The sequence below is a fragment of the Notothenia rossii genome, assembly GCF_949606895.1.
Source record: "Notothenia rossii genome assembly, chromosome: 10".
NCBI lineage: Eukaryota > Metazoa > Chordata > Actinopteri > Perciformes > Nototheniidae > Notothenia > Notothenia rossii.
The window spans coordinates 53,066,620-53,084,377 of NC_136908.1; positions in this window are offsets into that span (position 1 = coordinate 53,066,620).

The window sequence follows — 17,758 nt, forward strand, 5'->3', positions numbered from 1 at the left end:
GACAAAGCCATGTTAAGCCAATCACATTAGTTACATGTGGAACATGTGTTGCCTGCGTGCACACTGGGCACACTGGGATGCTGTTGCGAGCATGCGCACAATAAACGGTCTTGTGAACTCCGACCAAAGAGATGATGGTTGTGTGTGATTTCTCTCCGTGAATATAGCTAGCTAACCACATTGGTGACTGATATAACGTGCTGCAGAAATGTCTCTCGCTACAGGTTATGGGCCCAGTCATGCAGGCCAAAGGTGGTTCAGACTTTTATTCGACGGTGAAGAGAAAAGTTACGAGCTCTGGGAGACGAGGTTCCTCGCGCACATGGAGTTACGTGGTCTCAGAGAAGTTATCTCGGAAGACCCGGAGATAGATGGGTATGACGAAGAAACTCTCGCGGAAGATGAAACCAAGAACGGTGAGGCATATGCAGAGCTAGTGCAATGTCTGGACAACAAGAGCTTGTCGTTAGTAATGAGGGACGCGAAACGTGATGGAAGAAAAGCACTGAATATTCTTCGCGAGCACTATGCAGGAAAAGACAAACCCCGCGTGGTGAGTTTGTACTGTGAACTTTCCTCGCTCCATAAGGCTAGCAATGAAACGGTCACTGACTATATTATTCGAGCAGAAACTATATTCACGTCATTGAGAAGAGCAGAAGAGCACATTAGTGATGGGCTTCAGATAGCTATGGTAGTTAAGGGGCTACCTGATTCATACAAGCCATTCGTCGTGCACATCACCCAGACGAATGACACTGTAACGTTTGGCGAGTTTAAAACGAAACTGCGAAGTTATGAGAGTACAGAAAAATATGGGAAGAGTGACGTGAATGTTGAAGAAGACAACGTGATGAAATCTAGCGGGGCAACGAGGTCACGAGGACGAGGAAGAGGAAAGAAAATGGACCTGGCTGATGTTGAGTGTTACACGTGCGGTAAAAAGGGACACATGGCCAGAATATGTCCTGACGGGTACCACGTGAGAAGAGAGGAACGAAAATGGGACACACCACAGCGAGGAATGGGGCGCAGTCGAGGACGAGGCCGTGACCATGTGAAGAAAGCTGATGAAGAGACGGGGGCAGAGCCAACATCTTTCAGTTTCTTCAGGATGAGTGACTGCCCTACACAGAGAGGGAACAAGAAAGGTCTAATGGTCGACTGCGGCGCCACAGCACACATGATCAACGACGCCACAAAGTTCAAAACAGTTGACAAGAGCTTCAGACCCGAGGACCACATGATCGAGCTGGCCGACGGATCCAAGGTGAGCGGGATGGCGAAGATGAGGGGAGACGCTGAAGTCTGTTTGCTGGACAGCGAAGGACGACAGGTGAAAACGAGGCTCAAGCAAGCGCTCTACATCCCATCTTTTCCACAAAACATCTTTTCAGTCAAAGCAGCGACAGCCAACGGAGCTGAGGTCCACTTCAAGGACGGTAATGACTGGCTGGTCAACAAGAATGGTACCAAGTTCAAAATGGACGTGTATGGTAGGCTGTATTACCTTAGCACAGTAGAGGATGAAAATGTTGATGAAATGTATGGGTGTCATGACATTCAAACGTGGCATAGGATACTTGGTCATTGCAATTTTGATGATGTTGCAAAATTAGAGAAGGTGGTTGAAGGGATGTCTATAAAAGGGAAACATGACATGTCCAATCAAAACTGTGAAATATGCACACAGGGCAAATTTACACAAAGCAGAAACAGGCATGCAGATGCTAAAGCTACAACTGTGTTAGAGCTAGTTCACACAGACCTATGCGGTCGTATAGAACCAGCAGATAAAGATGGGTACAGATATGCAATAGCATTTACTGATGATTACAGTGGGATGATTTTTCCATACTTTATCAAAGCAAAGAGTGACGCGACAAAAGCTACTGAAAAGTTCATAGCAGATGTAGCGCCATATGGAAAGATAAAGTGCATAAGGTCTGATAACGGCACAGAGTTTACGGGACAAGAGTTCCAGTCTCTACTTAGGAGTAACGGGATAAGGCATGAGAAGAGTGCACCCTACTCACCTCATCAGAATGGAACTGCCGAAAGAGGTTGGAGAACCTTATTTGAGATGTCACGATGCATGCTATTGGAGAGTAACCTCCCAAAGCAATTATGGACATATGCTGTACAGACAGCAGCTCAAATCCGCAACAGGTGCTACAGTAAGCGGCTAGAGCAGACACCTTACTGTGTTTTCACAGGAAAAACACCTAACCTATCTAACATGAGGATATTTGGCTCTGAATGCTATGTATATAAGCAGGATAAAAAGAAGCTGGATTCTAGATGTGAAAAGGGGATCCTTGTAGGCTATGACAAATACAGTCCAGCATACAATGTGTATTATCCTGAGACAGGAAAAGTCCTAAAACATAGGCTGGTGAAATTCATCACCAAAGGTAGCGCAGATAGACAGACTCAGACAGATTGTGACATGGGGGAAGACTTTGAGAGTTATGCAGATACACCACCAAAGAGAGTCAACCAGGTACAGGGACAGCCTAAGGAGCGTAAAGAGTCCAGTGGTGAAGAGACTGCTGAGGCAGGTCCTACCCAGATAGATAGTACTGAGAGAGAAGAGGGAGAAAGGAGATACCCTACGAGACAGAGAAAGGCTCCAGAATACTTTAAGGAGTACCAGTGTAAAGCTGAGTGTGATGGTGACGAAAGTGAGAATGTAGATTATTTCTACAGAGTAGCTTATGGTGTACCTAATACACTTAAAGAGGCAATGGACTCTAAGAAGTCAAAAATGTGGGCTGATGCGATGAAAGAGGAGATTAATTCTTTGACCGAGAATGAAACTTTCACTCTGACTCCACTGCCAAGAGGCAAACAAGCAGTGGGAGGTCGCTGGGTATATGCAGTGAAAGAGAGCCCAGATGGATCTGAGATTTGTAAAGCCAGATATGTTGCAAAGGGGTATAGTCAAGTTGAAGGGATTGATTATAAAGAGACCTTTTCACCAACAGCCAACATGACCTCTGTACGAGCATTAATGCAGGTGGCTGTACAGGAGGATCTTACTTTACACCAAATGGATGTGAAGACTGCTTACCTCCATGCTCCAATCGACTGTGAGGTATATATGGAGCAGCCGGAAGGTTTTGAAATCAAATCAAAAACAGGGGAACACTTAGTGTGTAAACTAAACAAGTCATTGTATGGTTTAAAACAGTCCGGACGTAACTGGAACATGTTACTGCATGATCACCTTACAGAGAACGGTTTTGTGCAAAATGATGCTGATCATTGTGTCTACAGCAGAAATACTGAGAATGAGAAAGTGATTCTGTTAGTATGGGTGGATGACTTAATCATAGCAGCGAGTGACAACACCTTACTCACTGATGTCAAAGAAATGTTGAACAGAAGTTTTAAGATGAAGGATATGGGTCCACTTAAACACTTCCTGGGTATCGATTTCAGACAGAGTGATGGAGAGATCAAAATGACTCAAAAGAGACATATAGAGAAGATGTTAGCAAAATTTGGAATGTCTGAATGCAAACCGAGATCCACCCCATGTGAGCAAAAGTTAAACTTTGACAGTGAGGGTGAAGTGATTGATTCAACAGGATACCGAGAGATAGTAGGTAGCTTGATATACATTATGACATGTACTAGACCTGACCTGAGCTGGGTGGTTAGTAAACTATCTCAATACCTAGCAGAACCAAAGCAGCAGCATTGGGCTACAGCCAAACACCTACTGAGGTACTTAAAGGGTACTATAGATCAAGAGCTACACTACCAGAAATGTGAGGAAAGCGTTCTAAAGCTGGAGGGGTACAGTGATGCTGATTGGGCAGCCGATAGGGATGATAGGAGGAGCACAACTGGATACTGTTTCAGCTTAACTGAGAATGGTCCAGTTATATCGTGGAAGAGCAGGAAACAGCCAACGGTGGCATTATCCACCTGCGAAGCTGAGTATATGGCACTAGCAGCCACTACTCAAGAGAGTATGTACCTTGTACAACTACTAAGAGGAATAGATAGTTGTAACCAGCATGTACCAGTCAAGATATATGAGGACAACCAGGGGGCGATAGCTTTATCTAAGAACCCAGTATGCAGACAGAGAAGCAAACATATTGACATAAAGTATCACTTTGTACGGTCTGCACACACAGAAGGGAAAATATGTATAGAATACTGTCCTACTGCAAACATGGTAGCGGATGTCTTTACCAAGCCAGTGACAAAGGCTAAGTTTGAGAGTTTCAAGGGATATTTGTTTGGAGAGTAATGTGAACTGGCAGATGTAAATGTTTTGAAGTCTTAAGAACACTGCCAGTATGCCAAATGTTTTATTTTTTTGGAGTTTTGTATTTTTGGTTTTATTTACCATTATAGAGAGCTATACACATGTCTTTGAGTGGGAGTGTTGAGCATATTTAGTTATATGACAAAGCCATGTTAAGCCAATCACATTAGTTACATGTGGAACATGTGTTGCCTGCGTGCACACTGGGCACACTGGGATGCTGTTGCGAGCATGCGCACAATAAACGGTCTTGTGAACTCCGACCAAAGAGATGATGGTTGTGTGTGATTTCTCTCCGTGAATATAGCTAGCTAACCACATTGGTGACTGATATAACGTGCTGCAGAAATGTCTCACGCTACAATATGTTTTGTTGTTGTGGCTCTGAGTCTGTACTCCAGCACATTAGATTTGAAATGAAACAAGGACTATGAGGTTAAAGTGCATACTGTGACCAAGTATTGGACCTGTGACCTTGGCTCCCCCCCATTTCGAACACTGGATTGAATATAACAATCAAAAATAACAAAATATACACAGCTAGATCAGATCGCGTTTTAGATGCGACTTTAGAGTAGAGCAACGGTGTACTGAGATAAAAAAAAAAAAAATTTTTTAAAAAAATCTTTTTTTGCTAGGGGGCCCCTCAGTGGCTGCGGGGCCCTAAGCGGCCGCTTATGTCGCTTAATGGGTTGGGCCGGCCCTGGGCAAAGGTTTAGACACTATAGGAAGAGTCCTGATCAAACGCACTTAGAGTTCGCTAGGAAAAAGGGAATGTGTTTTGGTAAGTGGATTGCCTCATGTAATGCTACGGATTATTCTTCTCAGAGAATTGATCATGTTGGAGGAGTTTAAGAATTGTTTGCCTGATCGCATTGCTGAGTACGTGAACAAACAAAGGGTAAACTCTCTCTCTGCTGCCGCTGTGTTAGCTGATGAGTATGTGCTGACGCATAAAACTGTGTTTTCCCCTGTCTCTACGGAGAGATCCCGCCGTGTGTCAGCCGCACCATTTACTCAGCCAGCAAATGTGTATAACGTGAGCAGAGAAGAGAGAGAGTGTTTTTACTGTCATAAACCTGGACATGTCATTGCCAACTGTGCAGCTCTGAAACGTAAGGAACAGCGGCAGAAAATATCCCCGCCTAAAGGCATTGGCCTGGCTACACACGCACGCGCACAGGCAAGTAAATGTGACCCTGATGTTTCATTGTCTGATCCTGTGATTGTGCCTGTGTTTTCAGATAGCGCAGTGTCTGAGGAGAAGCCAGAAATTGTGGCTCCCCCTCGTGAGGATGTCATGAGACCAGCGCAACACGCCGGCTCAGACAAGCCTCTCTAGACTTTCCGACTCTCCCGGTAACCCGAGAGTGTCAGGTAGTTTATCGGATCCTAGTGTTGGTGTTAGCTCTGCAACACTTCAAGATTTATGTTGGACCCAGCCTTTGGCCAATTGTGATGTTTACATGTTACGATACATTCATATTCTGCCCCAGCGTGTCCAAGCACAAGCAGCATCTCATGCAATGGGCTCTGATTGTGCGACACTACGATATTAGACATCCGTCATTAAAGGGCGCAGAGAATGTGTTGGCCGATGCTCTGTCCAGGTTGAGTTTGTGATGTTAATGCTTTTGACTCTGCCGGAAGAAACTTGCCATCTCCACCTCCTCCACCTGTGTGCTTCCAGACTCGGTGAGGACACTATCGATACTGACTCAGCAATCACTGTAAGTTATATTCTTGTTTAAATAGACTTCTCTGTTTCATTTATTCTACTCTGTATAATTGTTCTGTAGTTATTGTAGCTAAAACGGCGATTTCTGAGAGATTTTAAAATCTCAGATCTGCTCAACTCCAGGCGTAACTCAGGTCTCAGTGAGTCACGCCCCTCAAGTGTGCATTTCAATAGGTAGGAAGACTCTGCTGATTGCGTGAAGTGCAAAACGCTTCCCAGCTGAAAAACATTTTAAATAGCGCATTTCAAATCAGAATAACTCAGTGTGCATCCAGACTCGGTGAGGACACTATCGATACTGACTCAGCAATCACTGTAAGTTATATTCTTGTTTAAATAGACTTCTCTGTTTCATTTATTCTACTCTGTATAATTGTTCTGTAGTTATTGTAGCTAAAACGGCGATTTCTGAGAGATTTTAAAATCTCAGATCTGCTCAACTCCAGGCGTAACTCAGGTCTCAGTGAGTCACGCCCCTCAAGTGTGCATTTCAATAGGTAGGAAGACTCTGCTGTCGCCCATCAGCAGAAAATAGTTAACTAATTACAGGGGCGTGCCCCCAAAGCTGTGAGAACTGAGCAATCAGGTATCCATCTTAGGTTGCGTTTTCCTGCAGCGTCAGCTTCAGCGTCAGCCAGACGAAGACTGACAAAGACATTAAGAGTCCTGTGGGAGTAAGACTGACAAAGACATTAAGAGTCCTGTGGGAGTAAGACTGACAAAGACATTAAGAGTCCTGTGGGAGTCACGTGGGAGGCAAAGAGGAGGCAAATCGTACTCTGATTGCGCCAAGTATCGCTGGTGTTATTTAGTTTTATTCAATTCTCTTGGGTTCTCTAGCCCCTCATGCTATAATCATGTGTATTTTCTGCATTCCTGTTCATGTGTCTTCTCGCAATTATCACTGGCCCCGTGTTTCTCCTAATCGATCTCACCGGCCTGCTCTCGTCTATCCCACATGCTCCACTGAGATCCAACATCTCGTTTCAGGGGGCCTGTGGAACTGCCAGTCAGCTGTCCCTAAGGCTGACTTCATCTCTGGCTACGCTTCCCTGCAGTCTCTGGATTTCCTTGCTCTCACGGAGACCTGGATCACTCCATCCAACACATCCACCCCAGCAGCTCTCTCCACAGCATATTCCTTCTCCCATACACCCAGACCCTCTGGCAGAGGAGGTGGCACTGGTCTCCTGCTCTCTCCCAAATGGAGCTTTTCCCTCTTCAAGCTACCTAATTTCACTCCTTCCACCTTTGAATTCCATGCCGTCACAGTAACCCATCCTATACAATTAACCATTGTTGTTCTCTACCGTCCACCAGGCGCCTTGGGGGACTTCTTGGAGGAGTTAGATAATCTCCTCTCACACATCCCTGAAACTGGCCCTCCCGCTGTACTTCTCGGAGATTTCAACCTCCAGACAGGGAAGATATCTGAACTAACATCTCTGTTAACCACCTTTGCTTTCTCACTGTCTCCATCCCCACCAACTCATAAAGCTGGCAATGTCCTTGATCTCATATTCTCAAGGAACTGCTCTACTTCTAACCTCTCTGTAAACCCGCTCCACACATCCGATCACTTCTTCATTTCATTCTCTCTACCCCTTTCCAAACATAACAACCTCATCTCTTCTAACTCTGCTCCTGTCCGCCGTAACCTCCGTTCCCTCTCCCCCTCTACCTTTGCCTCATCGGTGCTCTCAGCCCTCCCTTCCTCTGACTCGTTCCAACTCCTGCCTCCAAACACTGCTGCAAAAACTCTCCTCTCGACTCTCTCATCCTCTCTGGACTTTCTCTGTCCTCTCACATCGCGGCCGGCTCGTCAGTCCCCTCCTGCTCCCTGGCTAAATGATGCACTGCGTGCTAATAGAACCATCCTTCGGGCAGCAGAGCGGAAATGGTGGAAATCCAAACACCATGACGACCTCCTAACCTATCAGGCTCTCCTCTCCTCTTTCTCTGCTTCCATCTCTCAGGCAAAAAGCACTTTCTTTCAAGATAAGATCCAATCTTCCTATTCCAATCCCAAAAAACTATTTTCTATCTTCTCCACCCTCTTGGACCCCCCCAAAGCACCTCCCCCCTCCTCCCTTCTGTCAAGCGACTTTGTTAACCATTTTGAAAAAAAGGTTGATGATATTCGCTCTTCTTTTTCTGACTCACCTTTACTCACCGCTGGGTCACCAGACCCTCCCTTCACCCACACACTGACCTCCTTCACCTCTGGGTCACCAGACCCTCCCTTCACCCACACACTGACCTCCTTCTCCCCTCTCTCTCCAAGTGAGGTTCTTACCCTCGTTACCTCTGCCCGTCCTACCACCTGTTCTCTGGACCCTATCCCCTCAAACCTCCTTCAGACTATCGCTCCTGATATTCTACCATTTCTCACCCATTTCATCAACACTTCTCTAACTTCTGGTCACTTTCCAAACAGTCTCAAGGAGGCAAGAGTAAACCCTCTCCTAAAGAAACCCACTCTCAACCTGTCTGATGTTATAAACTACAGGCCTGTCTCTCTCCACCCGTTCCTGTCTAAAACACTTGAACGCGCTGTCTTTAAACAACTCTCCTGTTATCTCCATCAGAACAACCTTCTGGATCCGCACAAGTCTGGTTTCAAGGCAGGTCACTCAACAGAAACTGCTCTCCTTGCTGTCTCTGAGGAACTGCACACTGCTAAAGCAGTCTCCCTCTCCTCTGTCATCATCCTTCTGGACCTGTCTGCTGCATCTGACACGGTGAATCATCAGATCCTCCTTCGCACTCTCCAAGAACTTGGAGCTTCAGGCTCTGCACTTTCCCAAACTGTCCTTCACTGCAAACATCGCTGCTACAACCCGCTGCTGCAGATACACGCTTTACAACATCAGGAGGATACGTCCCCAGCTGACCCAGAAATCAGTGCAGGCTCTGGTCCAGGCTCTCGTCATCTCACGCCTAGACTACTGCAACTCCCTCCTGGCTGGTCTACCTGCATGTGCCATCCGACCTCTGCAGCTCATCCAGAATGCAGCGGCTCGTCTGGTCTTCAACCTTCCATAATTCTCCCACACCACGCCGCTCCTCCGCTCCCTTCACTGGCTTCCGGTAACTGCTAGAATCCACTTCAAGACACTGCTGCGAATGGATCTGGCCCTTCCTACATCCAGGACATGGTTAAACCGTACACCCCAGCACGTGAACTCCGCTCTGCATCAGCCAAACAGCTCGCTGCACCCGCACTGCAAGGGGGACCCAAGTTCCCATCAGCAAAGACACGTGGGTTTGCTATCCTGGCTCCAAAATGGTGGAATGAGCTCCCCATTGAAATCAGGACAGCAGATAGCTTACACATCTTCCGGCGCAGACTGAAAACTCATCTCTTTAGACTCCACTTCGAGCGATTGAATTACTAACAAAGCACTTATATACTAATAAAGGGCTGGCTTTTCTAAAGCCAGTTGAGTAGCACTTGAAATGTTTGGCTCTATGAAACCTGATGTACTTATATGATTCTGTTTTCTTCAAGGTTGTATCTTCCTGGTCGGATGCACTTATTGTAAGTCGCTTTGGATAAAAGCGTCAGCTAAATGCAATGTAATGTAAAAATCTGTTGATTGTCGTTTGTTGGTTCTGTTTGGTGGTTGTTTTGTTTGTTGGTCTTGTTTTATGTTGATAAATGTTTATGCTGGAGAGATCACGTGTATTTGACCTCGTAGTCTCCCTGAGAAGCTTAAGGTTGGACTGAAGGAATATTGGTCTGCTTTGCGAGCCGTAATGACATGTTATGCTGGAGGAATAACTGTATTTGACCTCGTCGCAGTGGCGTAGCTACCATAGGGCCTGGACCCACCCAGTTTACTCATTGGCCCACCCTGAGAAAGCTTCGGTGTAATTTTTCATTTTTAAATGTTTTAATTTATTTTAATTTGTATTATTATTAGAAAAAAATGTATACACCCATTGAGAATATCCAAGCATTCAAGTGAACAAATATCGAGCTGAATTAATGTTGTATGTGTTTTATCCTCTGAAACGAACTCATTTACGGTAAAAACTGGTTGTTGGTTCCGGCGCGCGCCATAGTAACGTGAGAGAGGCAGAGAGCTGCCTACAGGGACGCGCTTTTCTGTAAAAATGTGCAGACATTTCCCCAGCCCAGGAGCTGAAGGTGCATTTACAAGGGATGGATATGTAGACTGGAAGCACCTGCGTAACTCGTTGGAGAGACATACAAAAAGCGAGGACCACTGCAAGTCCATGAGCAGGTTTGAATGCTACAACCTATTGTTGCTGTTACCTAGTGCAATAAAAGAGTTACATAACGATTGTAAATAACCCAATTTGTGTTCTGTGAAACTGAAAAGGATATTACATTGTTTTTGTTACTTTCGTTGCAGTTGTAAATATGTCTTAAATGTAATTTAGGTTAACTTCATGTGTTATTTAGATGCTCTTATTTTGAAGGCGAGTTTAAGCTGTTGACAGGAAGTTGTTGTTGCTATTGAAACAATAGCAACCCCCTCCGTGATTTCCTTGTTTAGCGATACACAGCCAAACTCAACCTGAACACACACAAAGTCACAGCCGAAATAAAAACAATACGTGTGGCTTGATATTGAGTAAGAAAAAGGTTTATAGGTTGATAAACGCTGTGAGAATGGGTCTGCAGAGAGAATTTCGCGCGATCCCAACTGTCTGTTATCAGCCTGCATCAGGGAGCAGAAATCATCAGGGCTGCCTGCACTGAGTGTGTGTGTGTGGATTGGTCAATTTGGACCAATCAGCGGGGGCTTAACGTAAAGGCTCCGCGGACGTAACGTAACGGCTCCAAGGATTGGCCCATTTAGTTCCGGGTACGTGCTTACGAAAGCACGTACCCGGAACTAAATGGACCCGTACCCGGAAGAATCCAATGACGATGACGTCATGATGACATTTCACCAACGAGGCGTTTTGGGGAGGTATTTTCTGTTTTAGAGTTTTACTCGCTACAGGGTGTACTTTGAGGGTTCAAACCGTTTACATGCAGAAAAACCTTCATAAAACACAAGGGGACGGGTAATAACCAGAAAAGCATGACATGTGGCCTTTAACAAAGAACATTCAGACAGGTAAGACATTAGCTTGTTACTCGTTGTGAAGCTAGCATGAATTAACCTAGTTTCTGGTGCCCTCTCTAACGGGTCCGTGTTGCAACACAATAACCTGAGGTGAATTATGTCCTATCCCGTGGCACCACACAAGCCCCCCCAGAATTCACATGTAAACAAAGTCTGTGCGGCGGGGAGGAACAACGCGCCGACCCCCACGACTCCTGAGCACGGGAGCCGGAGAAGCGACATCCGCGTGTGCGGACCCCGGAAGAGGAGGGACCGGAACAACAGGTCTTAAATCCATGACAGGGGTCGAGGCCGGGGGACGGCCCCGTCGCGGAGGTCGAGCCAGCACCACCGGCTGGTCTAAGTCCAGGTGAGCAGCCTTCACCCGGTCCACGAGACGTGCTCGGCCTTGCCACCCAGGTCGACCACCAGGTGCTTGTTCCCGTGCTCCAAGACCCGGAAAGGCCCATCGTAAGGGTGCTGCAGGGGGCCTCTGAATGCTCTGTGCGCATTGTGCCGGATGAACACGTGCCCGGGACACCTGAGTACCGTGCTGAGTAGTAGGGACCGGAGCAAAGGCCTCAGCGGCGTCCTGCAGGAAAGCCCGCTGGGCCGACGCCGACCAGGGAGCCGATGCGTTAGGGAGGAAATCCCCAGGAACCCTCAGCGGCTGACCGTATACCACCTCAGCTGTAGAGCACTGCAGGTCTTCTTTAGGCACAGTCCTCAGGCCCAGCATCACCCAGGGCAGCTTGTTGACCCAATTCCCGTCCGTAAGGGTGGCCTTGAGGGCCGCCGGCCTTGAGGGCCGCCTTCATGGAGCGATGGAACCGCTCACAGAGGCCGTTAGCCTGAGGGTGATAAGCGGTAGTCCTGTGCACTGTGAACTGTGAGCCTCTGTCCGAGGAAATGTCTGACGGGGTGCCAAAATGACACACCCACGTCGCAATGAAAGCCCAGGCAATGTCTGCGGCTGACGCTGACACTAGAGGAACCGCCTCCAGCCAACGGGTCGTCCTGTCCACCATGGTGAGGAGGTAGGAAAAACCCTGAGAGGAGGACAATGGACCAACCAAGTCGATATTGACGTGGTCAAACCTCCTCTCAGGAACCAGGAAACGCTCCAAAGGGGCCTTCGTGTGGCGGTGCACCTTAGCGCGCTGACAAGCCACGCACTCACCAGCCACGCACTCACCAGCCCAAGTCCTCACGTCCTTTTTCAGCCCATGCCAGACGAACTTCGCGGCCACCAAGCGCACCGAAGGCTTAACGCCGGGGTGTGATAGGCCGTGCACTGCCTCGAACACAGAGCGCCTCCAGCTGGTGGGAACGACTGGCCGCGACAGGCCCGTGGAAACGTCACACAGGAGGGTAATGCCCTCATCGCTGAACATGTCCTCCAAGCGCAGCCCCGCGCCCTCCACCTTCAGAGCCTGGACGCCGGGGTCTGTGACCTGGTCCGCTGCCATGCGAGTATAGTCCAGGCCCAACTGGACGGCTCCGATGACGACTCTGGAGAGGCAATCTGCCACCAGGTTCGACTTGCCAGCCACGTGCTTAATGTCTGTGATGAACTCCGAGATGTAGGAAAGCTGCCGCTGCTGACGTGCCGACCGAGGCTCCGCCACTTTAGACATGGCGAACGTGAGCGGCTTGTGGTCGACAAACGCCGTAAACTCACGGCCTTCCGGCAAAACCGGAAGTGCCGCACAGCCAAATAAAGTCCAAGGAGCTCTTGGTCAAAAGATAACTTACAAGTAGAGATTTGTATATGTTTGTCAGTCAGAAGGAATCTGTTCATGTTTAAGCATGACAGATGTGCTGTATGATGCTTGCTCAAGCTATCTCCAATGTTGGATAACACAAAGAGGTCAAGTGTGATTGATGAGAGAAGCTTGCGGAAAGGAGCAGGCAGCTGCAGGGCACAGTGAGGAAAGAGAGAGAGAGTAAATGTTATATAAAGTTAACTACTATTCTGGAAAATGTTCCTATGGTTTACTGTTTTATGAGTAAAATAAAATATAAATATATATTACTAGATATAAGAACAACATGCTTAGGTTAAAGGTGGGGTAGGTAAGTTTGAGAAACTGGCTCGAGATACACTTTTTGTTATATTCCATGGAATGCTCTTAACATCCCGATAGCAATGAATATTTTAAGTGCTTTGACAAAAATCCATTAAAAAAATTCATCTGTGGAAGCCGTAGTACTGTAAAAAGCACGACCAATCATTTTAGCCGGCCCGGCTAAAATAACTGGATGGCCTACCTGCCTGTCAGCAAGTTCCATCTGTGTACAAACTTATCTCGTGCCCTCATTGGTCATGTGCGCGTTCGTGTGTGTTGGAGGAGGGGCTCTGTAAGGAAGTTGCAGATTTTCTCCGGTTGTGTATTTTCAAATTCTAGCGCACTCGAGCTGGTTTCTCCAAAATTACCTACCCCACCTTTAACAGAAAATTGCTATTAACTAGTTTCAGCTGCTGCTATCCTGTCTTTGTTCTAAAGAGAACATACGTTGAATTTACAATTAATATTAAGAAAGTGCACAATTGATATCATTAAATACCGTGTGTTGGATTAATGGATTGTTCTTTAGGGCCCAGAGATATTTATTCTTGGAATGTATGGCGTGTCTGTCATAAACACTTGTGCTTAGATGGAATAAAGTGTTGAGATGTTCTCAAAGTGGGAGTTTTCACAATGCCTTTTTTTGTTTTTATTATTGAAACAATTAAGTGATAAGGAAAGAAAACTGTTCCGTGATGATTTCTTTAGGTTTCAGCTTTAGTAATGAAGATTACATTTTGTGAGGAAACTTTTCCACCAATAATTCCTTAAGTTTTCCAAAAATATATTCATTAGCTGTAATCAAATTACTTGGGTTTTCAAATATAGTGCGGATTGAATACAGTTACTTGATGTTTTGTATTCTGTTATAACCTAACCATGCTTGTAACACAAAACTTAGATAAACTATTTGAAAATGAATAGAATAAGCAAGTAGATTAAAGATGAATCTATAGTGGTTAATGAGAGTTTCCTTGTTGCTCATTGACTTAGAACTGAAGTAAAGGAGAATGGTGTTTTATGAAAACTGTCATTCCTCATGGTTTTTAAAGATAAATCATAAGTTTTTATGGACTTTGATGTTGAAATAGAATCCGTGTATCTACCGTCCAATTGTTTTTCTTTATTAAACACGTAAACGGAAAAGTGTCTGAGAGGCGTTTTTGCTTTTTGCTTTTTACCTTACTAAATGGTCAAATGGTCATTGGAGCGAGGGGCGGGGCGAGACTCACGGAAGTGATTTCAAAACAAAAGCACTCCTTTGCTTGGAACGGTGATAATATTATAAACAAAGGGAAACAAGGTGAATTTAGCGATCACAATGAAAACGGCCAAGACACATATTGAGCCCAGAAAATGGATGTTACTAAGGGCTGTAAATATAATAAGCCTAAAATGGAATCCTGTCTAAAATGGACAACATTGTTAGGAGATTTAAACAGCGATTCTGCACTGCGGTCACTCAGCCGCCTCTCGAGTTAGTTTTTTCAAATCAGCTGCTCTTCATTCCTGCTATATTTGACGAGTGATGCAAATATGTTAGACTGTATATAATGACTATACAATCAATAAATAACATCAACGCCCTGTTGTTAATTGATAAGCCTGAAACATGCACTTGTCAAGGTTCAGAGGCAAATTTTGCAAATATGGCAGTAGCCATCGATCATCTTAAGATAAGATATACTTTATTGATCACAAGTTGGAAACATTTGCGTTACATCAGCATGTGTAACAGTTGTAAATATAGAGTGGTGTTTATTTGTAAATCATTTAGTATAATCACACAAATTCTATGTTTTATATTTAATAATTCTGTGTTCTTTATTTATTGATTGTTCAATACCTGACAAGGCCGGAAATGAAATATCTACATACATCTTATAAGAGTATAATACATATTTATAATATCAGTTAAAATAAGTGCTTCAACATAGTTCACATTGCTGGAGGTAGGCACAAATATTGATAGATGTCTTGTAATGCACTATTGAGGAACCTGCGACCCAAGTTTTTCATTCATTGCATAACTACACCGTTTGTGAATATGATATGTCAATAAACCTTAGAAAATCTTGAAAGGGATGTGCAAAATAGTCATTATATACAGTCTTTAATTAACTATTAGTAGAGAATAACGAGTAATGAATATACTTTATAGGGATCCTATTAATATCGAATAATAAAAATAATGAAATTCAATAACATGCTTTAACCACCAGGTGTCCCTTTCTATCAGCTGTGCACCTTTATGGTGTAAATACAGCCTATCTACCAATTGGATCAAATATAAAAGTCAGCCGAATTAGTGTTGATACTGCAAGGAGACGTATTGTGTGAAGAGAAATGTAAGATGTAGTTTAATTGCTGATATATTTATGATCCACGTCACGTTTTCAGTGTTGGCGGCAGTTCCTCATGTTTGTCTAGAAGTCTTCTCATCAGGGCTTTATAAATAAAGAACTACGGCAGATATGTAATATTTAATGCAGCCGGACCGTGTATTACAATGCCGTTATGTGATTACTTTCAAAGAGAAAAGCAAGCACACTCGGAATAAAGTATTATTTTATTTTTAAAAAATGTTTTCGGTCTGTTTCCGGTATTTATTTTATGACGATGTGATGTGAGATGACCACCTTGGTAACAATGAAAACGTTGTATAGACACAATTTCCTGAAGTAATCTTCGTAATAATTAGCAAACTAAAGATCATGTACATCCACTGCACACATAATGTGAAATAAAAACGAATATTTCTCGCCTCAAATGACATCAAAACGCATTTTAATGGCCAAACTAACTTTAAAATAGGCATTTTACACCGAGAATAAAACGAAGTTCGGCAATGTTTTTTTTTTTCTGCAGGGAGAAATTTGAAGATCATGTGACATAGACGCCAGCCATTGGAATGAATGGTAAAAAAAAACGTAGGCGCTGTTGTTATCAGCATCTGGTGCTAGCTGCGCTAACGGATATAAGAAGATGTTTCTACCGGTAGAACTGGCCCTGCCTTTCAGTACCATTTATTGCTCTTCTTTCAATGAAAACACACGTGACGCTACATTTCTAATATAACTATCATTATGTGCTACTGCTGCATCCACCCTAACTTCTTGCAGATGCTATTATTGTTTAGTCTCTTCATGTCCCCTCAAACTCCCAAACGATGGCTGTGTGAGTGCCAGCAGCTCCTCAAAGGACGCTCGTTGATTGCTCGGACGTGTGCTGCTTCCCTTTATATACAGTCTATGGCTGCTTCACAACGTTCACAACACAAACACATTACTTGAATCCTGACAAGATTCAGATTATTTTGTGATCCACTGATTCTGCTAGATTCCAGCTGCAAAGTAAACTCTGGCCGCTCCAGTTGGATTTCAAAGTGTGGAAGTGGTGAGCAGAATTCTTGCTACTTCTAGTGGAGTGCTTTGGTCCACACCATGAGAGATAAGAAAATCAAAGATTTCACTCTTTGACTGATATGATTTTTAAATATTCATAACCATTCTTGATCAAACATTTGTACAAAGTAAGTCACTATTTCATGTTTAAAATTGCAAACATAATAAAAATACTTTATATAAACTTTATTTACTCTATCAAAATCATATTGGAGTTTTCTTATTGCAAAAAACGTAAGAAAAAAGCCTTAAAACATGTTAATAAAGGTTTTTAAAATGCCTTCAAAACATTTCAATAAAGCTTTGAAAAGGCGCCTTAAAATGTGTTTATAAAGGTTTGAAAAGAAACAGATATTACCAGGTGGCAGCGGTTGCCTAGCAACGTTGCAAAGCTGCGGTCGTTTTGTGGGTGGGCGGGGCTTAGCGATCGCTCGCTGCTTCGATCTATGGCGTCACGCTCTAGATCGCTTTGGTCCTTGAAGTTTAGAATGACGTAGACATACCTTCCTGCACATAGGAGCAGCTACTGTCAGACAGTCACCTTAACACAGCACAGCATTCACACAGCATTGAAAACAATCCACACTATTCTTTGAATAACAGGATATCTGAAAACAATCCACATTACTCTTTGAATATCAGGATATCTACAAATAATTCAGATTGTTTTTTAAATTGCTAAATATTTAAAAATAATCCCCATAATTTGTTCAGTTGCTAGATATTTAAAAATAATCAATAACAGTATTGTTTAAATTGCTGGTTAGTGGGTTAATACAGTTGTAATGGCCATGAACAGCCAACAGACAGAGGCAATGCCAGAGCTCAGAGTGACTCTGTTTCCTATTGTTGAGCCCTTTGTTAAAGGGGTGACAGGAGATCAGTGGCTTCTATTAAGATCAGGCAAACCTGATGGCGCCACCTTAATCGTGGTGGCAGACTTTGTTCTTGAGGTTGTAACGTCCCTAACTAAGGCCATTTTGGCTGCTTTTACGGGCATGAAGACGTCTGTCTCTGAGGAGAGCATCAGGTCCAGCCTGGGGGACGCGCTCTCCCAGAGCATCGCCCAAGCTCTGGACGTTGCGAGCCAGGTGGAGGACGACAGCGTGGAGCTTTGTGCAGCTGACATTAGCAAAGAGGTGGCAGAGAGCGTGAACTCTGCCCTCTCTACCCCGATG